The sequence below is a fragment of the Balaenoptera musculus genome, chromosome 2 (assembly GCF_009873245.2).
Source record: "Balaenoptera musculus isolate JJ_BM4_2016_0621 chromosome 2, mBalMus1.pri.v3, whole genome shotgun sequence".
In the NCBI taxonomy this organism is placed as follows: Eukaryota; Metazoa; Chordata; class Mammalia; order Artiodactyla; family Balaenopteridae; genus Balaenoptera; species Balaenoptera musculus.
The window spans coordinates 35,939,251-35,953,309 of NC_045786.1; the positions used below are offsets into that span (position 1 = coordinate 35,939,251).

Consider the following 14,059-nt stretch of genomic DNA (forward strand, 5'->3'; position numbering starts at 1 on the left):
TTCCTCAAGATTTTATCTCCTTTTTTGGTTAGCAGAAATGCTTCCTGGTTTTAAACAGTTTGTTGTGTAACATTCTTAATTTCTGTCATTGAAACTTTCATCTTTTTAATTTCCAGTTATTTCCTTGTGAAGGCGGGGCTGTGTGAATTGGGTAACACTAGTGTTCCATCATCATATTCCCATTAAGTGTTCATTGAGTGTATGCTCTGGGTTAGTCTCCATGATAGACTTGATAGACTTAGCATTACAAAAATGAATGAGACATGACCTTACCTTGAAAAAGCTTGAGATAGGTTAAGGAAGAGAACCATAGATGCATAAAGGAAAAGAATAAAAGTGAGATGTGTGCAGAAAGTGATGAGAAGATTTTCCTATCAACAAGGCAGCTAGACTAAATGAACAAGTAATAAAACTGACCAACCCAGAAGGAACATGAAAAAGAGAATAGAGACATTTTTTATTGGCATTTCCTTACAAAAAGGCTGGGTTTCAGCCCTTTTTTGGTTATAGGACATTGAAATGTAGTTTTTAGAACTATTTATTGTCCTATTATTTGTAATAGGACTTACACAATTTAACTGTTATAGAGAGAGAACACTGCATCTTGAATGGACCTTCCTTTACATTTTGTGCTATTGCTTCCTGCCTCCCTGCAGTCAGTTTTGAAGTCGTTAATGAAAAGTTTAGTGATAGTACCTTCTGAGACATAAGATTTAAGATGACTTCCAGTGTTACTTTGAGGGGAGGGATGAGAAAACTAAAATGCATTAAACTTCTTGACCAAGTGACTTTCTCAGAATTACAGAGCAAGTTAGTAGGAAGAACTGCAGTACAATCCATTGCCCTCTTTACTCACCTGCGTAGGATGAGAGCGAGAAGTGAAAGAAAATACGGAATTCACTCTAACCATTTTGACAGTTAGACAGAAACCCTTATTTAATTTAGAAAATTTAAGGCTCAGGTAAGAAAAGGGTTTAAAACCAGTCTTAGGATGAGCTATTTATGTGCTAATTGTAATTTTTTCTTTTTAATTGTGTTAAAATATACATAACATAAAATTTACTATTTTTAAGTGGACAATTCAGTGGTATTAAGTACATTCACATTGTTGTGTAACCATCACCATCATCCATCTTCAGAACTTTTTCATATTGCAAAACTGAAACTCTGTACCCATTAAACAGTAACTCCCCGTTCTCCTCTACCCCCAAACCTTGTCAGCCACCATTTTACTTTCTGTCTCTATGAATTTGACTTCTCTGTGTACCTCATATAAGTGGAATCATACAGTACATGTCTTTTTTGTGACCGGAGTATTTCACTTAGCATAATGTCCTCAAAGTTCATCCACGTGGTAGCATGTATTAGAATTTCTTCCTTCTTGAGGCCGAATAATATTTTACTGCGTGTATATCCCACATTTTGTTTCTTCATTCATTCGTTGATGAAAACCTGGAATGCTTCCACCTTTTAGCTATTGTGAATAATGCTGCTATAAACGTGTGGGTACACATATCTCTTCGATACCCTGCCTTTAATTCTTTTGGGTATATACTCAGAAGTAGAATTGCTGGGTCATATGATAATCCTATTTTTAATTTTTTTTAGGAAATACCGTACTGTTTTCCATAGGGACTGCACCATTTTACATTCCCACCAACAGCGCACAAGGGTTCCAGTTTCTCCATATCTTTGCCAACACTTTATATTTTCTGGGGTTTTTGTTTTTTGTTTTTTGGGTTTTTTTTTTTTTGAAAGTAGCCATTTTAATGGGTATGAAGTGATATCTCATTGTGGCTTTGATTTGCGTTTCCTTAATGATTATCCATGTTGAGAATGTTTTCATGTGCTTTATTGGCCATTTGTATATCTTTGGAGAAGTATATCTTCAAGTCCTTTGCCCATTTTTTAATTGGGTTTTTTGGGGGGGTTTGTTATTGAGTTGTAAGAGTTCTTTATATATTCTAAATATTATTAACTCCTTATTAGATATATGATTTGCAAATATTTTTCCCACTATGTGGACTCCCTTTTCACTCTGTTGATCATTGTGCTTGTTGTTATTTGTTTATTTATTTATTTATTTTTAAGTCTTTATTGAATTTGTTGCAGTATTGCTTCTGTTCTGTGTTTTGGTTTTTTAGCCATGAGGCATGTGGGATCTTAGCTCCCAGACCAGGGATCGAACCCACACCCCCTGCATTGGAAAGCAAAGTCTTAATAAATGGACCGCCAGGGAAGTCCCTGTAATTTATTTTAAAATAAGCAAAGAACAGGACTCTGAACAGATATTCCTGGGACAGTGAGTTTTTATGGACATCCATATGCAGCATATGTGGGGAAAGCAAGAGCAGTGAAATATGAGGTCCTGGGGTCATTGTGATCTTATCAGAAAGATGAAAAGGTGAGAATGAAGACAAAGCACAAGTTTGCCCAGGCCTAGCCTTATATGAGGCAGTTGGGTATAATTGAGAACAAGGAAAATGAGATACAGTGTTCAGAAAATGCCTGTGAGTGATTATTTAAATGTTTAAATGAGCTTTTGCATAGATGAGGCAGTCAAGATGGTTTGGCTCAGCTACCACCTTTATTTGTCAAAAACAGGCATAGTTTAAGACTATTATATGCTTTAATTTTGTTTTATGTGTAGAATTATTCTAATTTACAAGTGATGAATTTCGTCCCTGAGACATAAACTGAAGGAAAGAATCTCTGAGAAAATTATCCTGTGGAATTTTTGGTGTTTTCTTCCTACTGTCTACTTTCTATTATTAAATATTTGTTTAGCAACCCTGTCAGGAACACAGTCATTACATTTTCGGGGGGTTTGTTTTTTGCTTTTTTTATTTTTTTTTTTGGTAGATTGGTGCTTTTGGCAGAAAGACAAAACGAATTTCACGTCTTTATCCTTAAAGAGAGATAAATTACAATTGGATACATTTAGGAGATGGTTCTAAATCCTTAGAATATTATTAATGCTGCTATAGGTTAAATTTCTGAGGCACTTCATGGATTATCATACTTGTACTTTGCTTCTGTGATTTTGCCTTTTGTTTGATATCAGCAGTCTAGGGCATAGGTCCCTTGTTTTCAGAGCCATTCAGGATAATTGCTTCTATACTAAATTTGAAAGTATGCGAAGAGTATTTGCTTTTTCCAACCTTTATGCTGTTTCTTCCCTTTCTCGCTGGCTTTTTTAAAGTCCTTTTATGCTATGCCTTATGATTGTCCAAGGCCTTTCTTTATGGTACTGTAACACGTCTGTGTTCTTTAATTTTTTTTTTTTTTTTTCAGTAAAGAACATTAGGTTGTGAACAATGACTCTATTAAATAAGAATAGCCAGAGTAAAGAGTATGTAAACACCTCAGGTAACAAGCAGAATCAATAAATTAGTCAAATAGAAGACAGACTTTGAAGAACATATCTAGAAAGCAAAAGAAGTGTTTGGAGACAAATATAAGGGAAGAGATGATACACAACAAGTATATTTCAGAGAGAGTCAGCTTGCTAACAACATGAACTCTAGAAGACAGGACAGATATTTCAAAATTAATTATCTGAAGTATAATAAAGGAAAATTTCTAGACTTCGATTAAGAAAGACCTATCATTGGAAATAGATAAGGCTGATCACATTTTAGATTCTAATACATATTTTGGTTAAAGTTTTATATCTTATACTAAATTTATAATTCTTTATGCTTCCAATCAAGGAGTGAGGGTTAAAAACAGTATATTAGCTTGTCAAGATTCACAATAAACTATGTTGGGATTTTGATTGAATTTGAATTATATTTATGGATTAATATGGAAAAATTAACATCTTATTTAGGTTTCTAATACATGAATGTGGTCTGTTTCTTCATTTATGTGGGCTTTCTTAAATGCTTTTAAATTGTTTTATAAGTCTCTGTACATTCTTAGGTATCTTATACTTTTTGTTGCTGTTGTAAATGAGTGTTTGTTTTTAAATTATGGTTTTGTTTTGTTGTCCTTTAAAATATACATGGAAGGGTAGATAACCAAGACAAGACATTTCTGAACAGTAAGAACAAGATGGTGGGACTTGTCCTATCAGATATCAAAATGTAGAATTGTTCAAATAGTAGTTAATAGTAAATTAAGACAGTGTTTGGCTCAGGGAGAGTTGTACTGACCAGTAGAACAGAATGGTTACCCAGAAACTGGTCCACAGATATATGGAACCATGCTATGTGACAAGGGTGGCATTGCAGGTAGGGGAGGGGGGATATGGAGAGAGTATTTTTAAACAATGCTAGCATGATTAGTTATCCATATGAGTTAATTATATAGTATCCATATGAAGATGGATCCCTATTTCATACTATATGCAAAGATCATTTCTACATAGATGAAAGTGTAAAAAGCTTTTAAAGCATATGGGGAGAATATATTATATCCCTGGAGTAGGGAAGAATTTTCTATGACAACACAGAAAAAAACTAGCCATGGAAGGAAAAATTGATAAATTTTAGTACGTTAAAATCAAGTGCTTCTGTTGAATTAAAAAATCCTTTAATGAACTTGAAAATATAAGCCACAACCTGGAGGAAGTTGCTACACACAGAACCAGCAAAGCTTTAGTATACAGAATGAATCAATAAGAAAAAGACAAATAGCTGGATAGTAAAATAGGCAAAAAGACATGAACAGCCATTTCATAGAAGAATTACATAAGGCCTATACATATAGTTAAAGATGCTCAACCTTATTAGTAGTTAGGGAAATGCAAATTAAGATCATAATGAGATTGCCAAAAATTAAGAGATTTTCCAATATCATATGTTGGAGAGGATGTGGATCAACAGGAATTTATTTTTGGCCATTATCTGTGTTTTATTAGACTCCGTGATTTTTTATTTGAGTATTTTTTTTCTTTTTTTTAATTGAAGTATAGTTTACAATGCTGTGCCGATCTCCGCTGTGCAGCAGAGTGACTCAGTTATACACATACAGACATTCTTCTTTAAAATTCTTTTCCATTATTGTTTATCCCAGGAGATGGGATATAGTTCCCTGTGCTATAGAGTAGGACCTTGTTGTTTATCCCAATAGGAATTCTTTTATTAATTTTTTAAAAATTTTATTTACTTATTTTTGGCTGCATTGGGTCTTCGTTGCTGCCCACGGGCTTTCTCTAGTTGTGGTGGCTTCTCTTGTTGCGGAGCAGGGGCTCTAGGCACGCAGGCTTCAGTAGTTGTGGCTCGCGGGCTTAGTTGCTCTGCAGCATATGGGATCTTCCCGGGCCAGGGCTCGAACCCGTGTCCCCTGCATTGGCAGGAGGATTCTTAACCACTGCACCACCAGGGAAGTCCAGCAAGAGGAATTCTTGTACACCACTGAAGGAGTATAAATTGGTCAACCACTTTGGAAAACAAATTAGCTTTATGTTATGAAGTTGAATTTTGCATACTTTCTGACTCAACATCTGTAATCCTAGAGAAACTCACATGTGTGTACTAGAAGATGTGTACAAGAATATTCACACCAACATGATTCATAATAGCAAAAAAACTTGGAAGTAACCCAAATGTCCTTGACAGAGAATGGAAAATTAAATGGTGGTATATTGATGTAAAAATATTAAACATTAAAAACGAATGAACTACAGCTATATATTGGTTCCTTTCAATGTAATTAGGCTAGCTTTGCAATGATCGGTGTCAAAAAATAATAAAGCAACATTTAGTCATTCTTGAAAAAAAAAAAAATTACACTGAATTCCTGCTATGTGCCAGGCACTGTTTTGGGTGCTAGGGATTTAGTAGTGAACGAGAGTGGACATGTTTTCTGTCCTCATAAAGCTTATGTTTTAGTTTAGAGTGGGGTAGATGACTAAGCAAGCAAGCAAAGCAATCTGTAATTTAATGTAACCATAAGAGATATGGAAAAAGATGAAGCAAGCAAAGAGGATAGCATATGATGTGATGCTGTGTGGGTGTGTGTTTCTGCACAATCAAGGAAGGGTTTTCTGAAAATGTGACATTTGAGCAGAGTCAATGTTCGAGAGGAAGGAGTCGTACAGCTCTGGGGTAAAAGTTGGAATGAGCTTGGCATATTCAAGGAAGAGCAAGAAGGCAAATGAGACTAATACAGAATGAGCTAGGGCTAGGGGCAGAAGGGCGGGAGATGAGTTCAAGGAGGTAGACAAAATTCCTATCATGGGTCTTACAGCTTTAGCAATGAGTTTAGAATTTTTAAAAATATGGCAAGTCACTGGAGTGTTTCGAGCAGAATGACATGATCTGACTTATGTTTAGGATCTGAAGAATTGATTGTTGGGGGCAGAGGTAGGGGCTAGGGAGGTGGATGCAAAGGGCCCAGTTAGGAGCCTTTTGTAGAAGTTTAGGCATTAGATGATGGTAGAGTAGACCAGAGCGGACAGAAGTGGATGTAGAAAGAAATGGTTAGTTTGGTGATATATTTAAGGGGGTATAATTGAAAGGAATTAGTGTTATTGAGACATATCTGTATGGGAGAGAAGTAAATCAATAATGACTTCCAGGTTTCGAATATGAGCAGCTGGTTGGACAGTGATGTCATTTACTCACATTAGAGAATACTGAAAGATAAATGGGTTAGGCCATAAGATTAAGAGTTGAAATGCCTATGAGACACTGAGGTAGGTGAGTCTGACGCTCAAAAGGGAGGTCTGGATTTTGGGGGTAGAAATATGAGACTCATCAGTGTATAGATGGCATTCAGAACCATGGAATTGGATGAAATCACCAGGGGAGTAAGTCTGTGTAGAGAAGAGGAGCTGTGAAAAGAAGACTGAAAAGAAGTGGATGGTGAGAAAGGAAAAAAAAAAAATCAGGAGAGTGTAGTATCCTGGAACTCAAGAGAAGAAAATGTTTCAATGGACATATTATATAATAGAGAAATATATTTGCAATGGAGAGTATAGATATCAGGTTAATATATTACAGATGAATGGTAAAAAGACAGAAGCCTATAGGGAAATGCAAAAATGATATGAATAGGCAATTCACTGAAGGGCAAATCCTAATAGCCAATAAACCTATGAAAAGATGCTTAACCTCACCATTAATCAGGGAAATGCAAATTTAAAAGAGCAGTAATGCCTAATGCTGTCAAAGATTGGAAGGGAGGTCATTTTCATATCTTGGTGGAAAAGTGAATTATTATAACCTTTTTTGAAAGCAGTCTGGCAATATCTATTAAAATGAAAAATACCCTCTAATATATGATCCAACAGTCTCACTCCTGGAAATCGTATCTCATGGAAATAGAAGCACCAGTGCATAAAAATCTAAGTATGTTTACTGTAGCCTTTTTTAAGGGCAAAAACACTAAAAATAAGGTAAATTCCTTATTTAACATTCCTCAGGAAAAAGTTGGGTAAATTATAGGTTATCCAATCACTGGATTATTATGCAGTCATTAAAAATAAATGAGTTAAATCTATGCCAGTTGACTTCAAGGACTTTTAATAATGCAGAGAATTTGATAAAATGTGATTCATTTTGTGTGCATGTGTGTGTGAGAAACACCGTAGTCACCCCCCCCCAAAAAAAACACTTCTGCCTGTGTATAAAATATTTGTATATGAACATGGAGAAAAGCATACTTTGCTATGAATAATCATGTCTCGATATTCTCAGGAGGATTGTTTCCAGTACCTCTGCATATACCAAAATCTGCAGACACCCAAGTCCTTTATATGTAACCTACATACATCCTCCCATATACTTTATATCATCTCTAGCTTACTTATAATACCTAATACAATGTAAATGCTGTATAGTTACCAGCACTTGGCAAATTCAAGTTTTGCTTTTTTGGAATTTTCTGGAATTTTTTTTCTCAAATAATTTTCATTCCACGGTTGGTCGAATCAGCAGATGAGGAACCATGACTTTGAAGGTTCCAACTGTAATCATTACCTTGGGATAAGTAGGTCTGAGAGAGGTTGTAGAGGTAAACCTCCGCTCACCTACCACTCAATACGTACACGCGCACACACACACACGTCTCTATTTAAAAGAAAAAGGATCTCCATGATAAAACAGCTTCTGTAACATATCCCATTTATGTAAAATATATGTGCATGTATATAAAAGACATGAAAAGATAGTCACCAAAATGATAATCTAAAGTATAATTAATTTTTTTAAATAAAATGCTAAATTGGGATATACTTGTCATCATTTTTTTCTCCTTTCAATACTGGTTCAGATGGAGAATCTTGATATTGATCAGATAAATTCAATTTTCAGATAGAATAAAGATAATTTTGAAAAAATGTTACAAGATTATTATCATTTTGTGCTTTTCACTAACTTCTGTTTCAACATCCATATTTCTTTTGCAGTCTTAACAAACAGTTTGTTTTGGATATAAGCTAAATAATATGAGACAAAGAATAAAAATTAGAACAGATTAATGGTCAAATCCAGAAGCAGCTAGCTGTGTTCAGTTGAGTGATAAACCTAACTGAATATTTCAGTCGTGAACACACTTACCTACTATTGCTACACATACTTGCTCAGTAGATACGAAGAGGCTCTCATACTGTTCAGTTTTAGAAAGAAAGTATTTAAATTATTGTATTTATTGATTTTTAAATTGAAATTGAAACAGATACCATGACTGTCATTAATAATGCAAACTTCTCAGAGCACTGTGAAGACCTCTGGGTTTGGAAACTACCATTTACAAAATGTTGGATTCTAGCCTAGCTGATTTTCTCTTGCCTTGTCTTCATGCATCACTTAGTATTCATCTTGACCTACCCCCACCTTTGCTGTTTCTCTCTATGATTTAGCTGCTCTGACTTCTTTCTTTCCTCATTTTGCTTTTTTGAAGCTTTGTTTTGCCTCTACTCTGTTCAGACCCATTTTGTGATGCTAACATTGCTCCAGTCCCTTTGGATGAAGTCCTATAACTTTTCTGATCACTCTCTGCTAATGAGAAGTCCTCAAAGCAGTTCTAGTACAAAAGCAGACTAAGTTCAATAATGAATATGGTCAATTCTGTATAATTATTTAAAACTTCAAACTTTATTTAAAGCCAAAATTTCTCCCTACCAAAAGTTGGCCTACTGTATTAAGAGGGGGGGGAGTCAACTAATTTTTTTGACCTTACTTAATGTATTGACTGCTCATCCAACATTCTTCAGCCCTCTAGGGTTGAAATGGGTAGAAGGTAGCAGGAAAGTTCTTATTAGACTAAAAGCTGTTGTGAGCTGGCGTTGATGCTGTCTGGACTGGGCAGCTGTTTCGAGCTGATTCTTTTGCTCATGAATTCTTTTGTACTTTCTTTAGAGCTACCCTGTTTTACCTTTTGCTACATAACAGATTACTCCAAAATTTACTGGCTTAAAACAATAAACATTTATTATTTCACAATTTCTGTGGATCAGGAATCTAGGCGTGGCTTACCTGGACCTTCTGCCTCTGTGTCTGTCATAGTCATCTTACGGCTTGACTAGGGAATGGATTTGCTTCCAAGCTCACTCCAGGAGTTGTTGTCAGGATTCAGTTCCTCATGAGTTATTGACTTTAAAGGCCTTATTTCTTCATGAGCTGTCGGCCAGAGCCATCCCTGGGTTCCTTGCCACATGGGCTTCTCCACAGAGCAACTCATGGTATGGCAGCAAGTTTCCTTAAAGCAAGCAATCAAGAGGGCAAGTGTCTGCAAGCTGGAAGTGACAGCCTTTTTTAACGCAGTCTTGGAAGTGACATCCCATCACTTTTGCCATATTCCATTCATTAGAAGTAGATAACTAGATCTAGCCCACACTCAAGAAGAGGGGATTACACAAGGCCATGAATACCAGGAAATGAGGATTATTGGGAACCATTTTAGAAGCACCCTACCACCCCACCTCCAGTAATCCTGGGATTATCTCACCTTCACTTCTCTTGATACAGGCAAATGTATCTCCTATGAATAGGCACTTAGTCCAGTCCCTCCTCCCTAGACATGTCACGGTACATTTCTGCCTTCTTTCTGCTGTGGTCCCCTCACCTCCACATGGCCCTCTTGGATAGGATTTAAGACAACTTTCATACTACAGTAAGTCCCCTACATACGTATAACAAGTTCCATTCCAAGAGCGCGTTCATAAGTTTAGTTTGTTCGTTAAGTCCAACAAAGTTAGCCTAGGTCCCCAACTGACACAATTGGCTATATAGTACTGGAACAGGTTTATAATACTTTTCACACAAACAATACATAAAAAAAAACACAAGAAAGAAAACATTTTGACTCTTACAGTACAGTACCTTGAAAAGTACAGTAGTACAGTACAAGAGCTGGCATCCAGGGGCTGGCATCAAGTGAACAGGCAAGAAGAGTTACTGACTGGAGGAGGGAGAGGAGGTGGGAGATGGTAGAGCTGAAGGATTATCAGCAATAGGAGATGGAGGGCAAGCTGCAACATCACTCACACCTGACGTCGATGGCACAGATTCTGGTTCCTTGCTGGATTCCATTCTATCTACCCTCTTGAAAAGACAACCCAGTGATGTCTGGGTAGCAGCTCTTTTTTTCTCGTCATAGATGACGCGGTAGCACAGGATTGCATTCTGAACGGCTGCTGCAACCTTCGTGTACCGTTCTACGTTCGGGTCCTGTGCCTCAAAAACTAACAGTGCCTCCTCAAATAACAGAAAATCCCCTTGCCATTTCCTGCATCGTGAATCTTCGGTTCTTCAGTTAATTCTTCCTCTTGTCTCTCTTTGTCCTTTCTCTGGGCCTCCAGTTCCATCAGGTCCTCATTAGTAAGCTCCTCATGTTGCACAGCAAGGAGTTCAGTGAAGTCATCCTCTTGGAGATCTAGCTCCAACTTCTCGCTGAGGGTCACTAAGTTGCTGAAGACTTCTTTGGACTCCTCATCCACCTTCTCACAGCCACAAAAATCGTGAACAAACTGTGAACAAAAGTTCTTCCAAACCCCATTCATGGTGATGGCTGTAACCTCACGCCAAACAAAGTCAGTGTTTTTTCTGGCCTGTAGATGTTACAGTCCTTCCAAAATTGTCGCAAGGTTGTTCCTGATTTGTCACTCGTCTTTACTGCCTGATGAAAAGTGTGATGCAAATAATATTTTGAAAGTCGCTATAACTCCCTGGTCCATAGGTTGGATAAGTGACGTAGTATTCGGTGGCAGATAACACTACTTTGACGTTGGGATGAAAGTCATCCATGAATGGGGGATGGCCTGGAGCACTGTCAAGCAGCAATAGAATGTTGAATGGGACGTCCTTCTCCAAGCAATATTTCTCTACCTCTTGGATAAAGTGGTGGAAAAGCCAGTCCTGGAAAATGGCCTGTGTAACCCAGGCTTTGGGGTTATTCTTCCACACAACAGGAAGAGCCCTTGGCTATATTTTTAAAGGGCTCTTGGGTTCTCTGAATGATAAACTAAGAGAGGCTTCAGCTTCATATCACTGGAAGCATTGCCACCAAACAACAAGAGTTAGCCTGTCCTTTGCTGCTTTATAGCCTGGCATCAACTTTTCCTCCTTACTGATGTAACTTCGGTCTGGCATCTTCTTCCAGTACAGTCCTGTGTGATCCACATTAAAAACCTGCTTGGGTAAATATGCGCCTTCATCAATAATTTCTTGAAGCATTTCAGGAAATTCCTGGGCAGCTACCATATCTGCACTCACTGCCTCAACACTTAACTTTTACATTGTGAAGGTTGGCTGTAACCTTGAACCAATGAAACCAGCCATGGCTGGCATTAAAAGATGCACCCTCTGATTCTTCGCCGTGTTTTTTCTTCAAGTCTTCATAAAGGCTTTCAGTTTTCTCTTGAATCAGCATTAAGCTGAGCAGGACTCAACGCTGATGCTGATCCTGCATCCACACACTGAGAAGTTTCTCCATGTCCTCCATCACTTCTCCACGCTTCTTCAATATTATTGTAAACATCATCAGCACAGCAGACTTCACACTTTTCATGATCGCGCTTGTTCTTTAGGATCATGCTGATGGTTGAACGAGTCGTAAGAACGAGCAACACCTACCATCTTTTCGCCTCGTTCCACTCTCAGTTATTTTCACTTTTGTTTACATCATTACCGCTTGGCGTTTCTTAGCAGTACCAGCTACATCACTGCTGCTTTTACGCTTGCTTCCAGACATCCTGACTTGAAATAAAGATATTGTACTACCGTACTCTCTACAGTGCTATACGGTAAAGTACACGAAAGCACAACCACTTGTAGAGAATGCATGCATGTGACAATGTATACCAGACACGTGAACTACCTTACGTGGTTGGACGTGTGGACGCATGTTTGCATCTTTAAAAGTTCACAACTTGAAGGTTCATATGTAGAGGACTTACTGTATCTCTAGCTAATGGTCCATGGAAGACTTGCATTCTTACCACAAGAAACTCTTGAAGTGCAAGCCAATCTCAGTGCATTCATCACCCATTTCACTCTGCCATCAGAGGAACTGACCAGGAAGTCCTGTACTCTTTCTCAGGATTTCTCAGACCTGAGTCAAACACCAGTCTCCTGTGACTCCCAAGCTCTAGAAGATATATCTTAAGCTCTCCAAGTAGTCTTGTTGAAACTTCTTTCCCTAGGTCAAGGTCCTTGGGGAAAAGAAGCTTTTTCCAAAAATCCTCTCCTAATCTCTATCTCTTTTCTTTCCTTCTCCAACCTTTCTTTGTTTTGTTTTCTTATTGTGCTAGAGCTAAAGTTTACAAAGTTTTTTGCCCACATTCTTTGCAAGTTTGGCATGGTGGTTACTCACCTCATTTTGGAATGTATTATCTATTGTCTTAGATCTTCAGCTGAAACTGACACTCTGGTAGTTCCATATCAACATCCTGTTTTACATGCTGTTTGCCTTCTTCCTCCTCCTTCTTTGAAGGCATCTCCCTTGGATAGTTGCCTACAGTCACTATAACAAAAAAAGTGATTAGTAACTAATTTATTAAACCAAACAGTAAAACCTAATAGAGAAAAGATGGAGGGAAGATTGGGAAAGGGAAGAAGAGAGGGGAAAGCACTAAATATTTTGTTTCAGATTAGAATAAATAGGTAAATATTATCTTAATATTATTGTGTAAATATTATTTTAATAGTGTTCTTGAAATATAGGAAGTACTTAGTGAATTAAAAATGAGGTATTTGAGTTATAATTCATGTAATAAAAATAAACATGAAGAGAAAAAATAGGCATAAAAAGTCAGACATTATGTTACAAACATAAATGGTTCTCCGTTTGGATTGATAAATAAAACCCAGCAATGCAGTGTTTAAAAGAGACCGATCTAACACAAAATAGTAGAAGACAAAAATTCGCCCCAATTGGAAAGATCTATTTATCAGATTTGAATAAAACAAGAAATGGCAGTAATTTATATCATATAAAATAGAATTTAAGGGGGAAAAAAACAGATATTGTATATCATTTTTTGTTGACAACATAAAGCTTGATGAGTTGACACCAAAAATAAAAGATGTTCCCAAATTGGTACAAATACTGTGAATTAGATTCACAAGTGTCTGAATTTAGTTTAGCATGATTGTTTTTCTTTACATCTTTTTGATGGGGGAAGCAGGGTTTGGAGGATATGAGTAAAGCAGTGAATTCTCTCCCCATTAAAATGTGCTATATAAAATCTTGCATATAATTAAGGAAATTTTGCTGGAGGAAGACCAGCTAAGACTCCTTACTAGGGAAATGGAAAAGGGAAGGCTAAATTCTGCAAATATAGTGTCCTTAGAAATTCAAACCAAGTATATAACTGGAGACTCATTCCAAACCCCCCTTGTAGTGGGAAAAGGTGTCTTTATATCTGATCAGATGAGGTTCTCATTGGTTCAGAGGGGCTGAACCATAGAGGGGCTGACGGTTTAAAGGAAAAGTCATCCAGCACACATAGACAGTAGAGTCTGGAAGTTTAATTGTCCATTTGCTCTTTACCTAATAAAAATTCCATTCTGCAATTATTTTTTTAATCAGCCTTGCCAGGGCAAGCCCTAAACATCAATGTTTTTATTGGGTTACTCTGACAAAATAATATTTTTGTTTATTTTTAATT

General features: G+C 37.0%; 1 protein-coding gene across 1 annotated transcript in view; it reads left to right on the top strand.

Moving 5' to 3' along the window:
- Nucleotides 1-14,059, top strand: part of HDGFL3 (HDGF like 3) — a 78,787-nt gene that overhangs the window by 22,539 nt on the left and 42,189 nt on the right. The gene's annotated exons all lie outside the window — the stretch shown is intronic.